Genomic DNA, 2,453 nt, shown 5'->3' with positions numbered 1-2,453 from the left:
AACCTACCTCCTCCCCCTTCCATCAGAAGTGTGGGTCCCCAAAGTCACCTTGCAGCCCAAACTCCACCCCAGCATCTGCATCTAGAAGGCCCGACCTGCAGCACCAACTTGCCCCTCTGCAGACTTTTTAAAAATTGTGGTAAAATACACACAACATTAAATTGATCATTTTAACCATTTTTAAGGGTACAGATCAGTGGTGTTCTGTACATTCCCAGTGTTGTGCAACCATCACCACCAACCATCCCCCATCTTTGCTGTCTTCCCCAACTGAAACTCTGCACCCATTCAACACCAACTCCCCATTCTCCCCTCCCCCAGAAACCACCATTTGACTTTTTGTCTCCATGAATTTGACTGCTCTAGGGACCTCATATAAGTGGAATCACACAGTATTTGTCCTTTCGTGTCTGGCTTACGTCACTTAGCATGATATCTCCAAGGTTCATCCATGTTATAGCATTTGTCAGAATTCCTCCCTTTGTGGCTGATTAATATTCCACTGTATGTATAGACCACATTTTGTTCATCCATCCATTCATCTGTCAGTGGACACTTGGGTTGCTTCCACCTCTGGCTATTAAGAATAATGCTGTGCATCTTTATTCCCATCCTGCCCCTAGGTTCTTCATGACCACTTTTTATTCAAAGTGAGAGACCAGCATGGACATACATACACTACCAAATGTAAAATCGATAGCAAGTGGGAAGCAGCCACATAGCACAGGGAGATCAGCTCGGTGCTTTGTGACCACCTAGAGGGGTGGGATAGGGAGGATGGGAGGGAGGGAGATGCAAGAGGGAAGAGATATGGGGATATATGTATACGTATAACTGATTCACTTTGTTATAAAGCAGAAACTAACACACCACTGTAAAGCAATTATACTCCAATAAAGATGTTAAAAAAAATAATATAATACATGTAACATACTGGCACACTGTGAAAAAAAAGAGAGAGAGAGAATAATGCTGTGCAGATATATTTTTATCTCACGCCAGCTTATCTCCATATACAAATGGGCCTTCCTAGCCTCCTTCAGGATGACCAAGAGGTAAGAGGAATGGCAGACATGGTCAGAATTTCCCAATTATGGGGTTAAAAAGGCACAATTTCTCTAGCTCCCCTAGCCTCAAGGATGGTTAGCTGGGCAGTATCCTGGGCAGAGGTGCTGGTGTAGACAAACAGACAAGGCAATATCTGTTTTCCAAGGTGCAAAAACTGCACAAGGTATGGAAGTGAGGAATGACGGAAAAGCACTGGGGCAGCCCAGAAAGCGTTCATGTCCTCTGTCCTTGCTAGGCCATCTTTCCCCATAACACTGCCTGTGACATTCCCTGCAGAGAAGGAAGTGAGCAAGGGTTTCCCACTCTGCAGTTTGCCTTGCCCAGCACCCCCTATCCACACAGCCAGGGGGAGCCCCGGGAAGATGACTGTATTAGAAATGATAATCCCTGACCTCAAAGAAAAACATGATGGATTGCATTAATTCAGCAACAGCTTCTGAAAGCCCAACTGCACCGGGCACAGTGCTAGGCGTATGTCACTTTGCCACTGAGACCACCCTTCCAAGAGCTCAGGAACCTGTTAACTGGGTCTCCATATATAACAGGGGCAGAATAATGCAACCAAGCACACGAAAACTGCCCTAATGTGTTGTCCTCTTTGGGAGGAGACTCTGTCCCCGCTCTAAAGACCTGGCCCCTTGACCCTTAGGGCAATTCCCAATTCTTCTGCTCCATCTATTATTCATTCATCCAGGCATCCCATGGTTGTCTGTTCATCTGCCAGGCACCATGTTGGGGAAGCAGAGGTCAAGAGTGCCTCCCAAGCGGGTAAGAGGAGCCCCCGTCCACATACACGCCTTGTGAGAACTATTGCTGGGGATGCATATGTGCCCTTCATTGCAAAACAAAAAGAGAGCCTCTGACCTAACTCTGGTAAAAATGTAAGCACACTGTCCTCTGCCCAACATGGTCAGCAGTCAGTGGGTTTGGGAACAGCATCTCTGGCAGCTTTCTCTGTCAGAGACCTTGGGCTGATCAACATTATTCAACCACCAACAGAGCAGTGGGCCAGCCCATACCTTCAGAGACCGCCCCCCCTCCACTGCGTCCTTAATACCCACCTCAGCACCAAGTGGTCCCTGATGAAGCTTCAAGGACCAGCCATTCAAATAGGGACTTGGATGCCGGCTGTCACCTCAGGAAGGAAGGAAAAACCCAAACTAAAGGTACGTGAGCTTCCCCTCTGCCAGAAACCCTGCTGCCTGTCACAGGCCAGACATGATGTATAGGAATAATAAGGCCCCTTGAATTACCCATTAAGTACTGTCAGCAAATCACATGATTTCTTTTTTAATATTGCACATATCTGGCCCCTGGAAAATGATGATGATGCTATCTCCGCCGGCTGGATAATAAACAGAGCTCCCCCCCGGCCCCCATCCCCC

This window comes from Lipotes vexillifer, unplaced genomic scaffold (assembly GCF_000442215.2).
Source record: "Lipotes vexillifer unplaced genomic scaffold, Lipotes_vexillifer_v1.1 scaffold687, whole genome shotgun sequence".
NCBI lineage: Eukaryota > Metazoa > Chordata > Mammalia > Artiodactyla > Lipotidae > Lipotes > Lipotes vexillifer.
The sequence above is the reverse complement of the archived record's forward strand: the minus strand, read 5'-3'. Positions refer to the sequence as shown.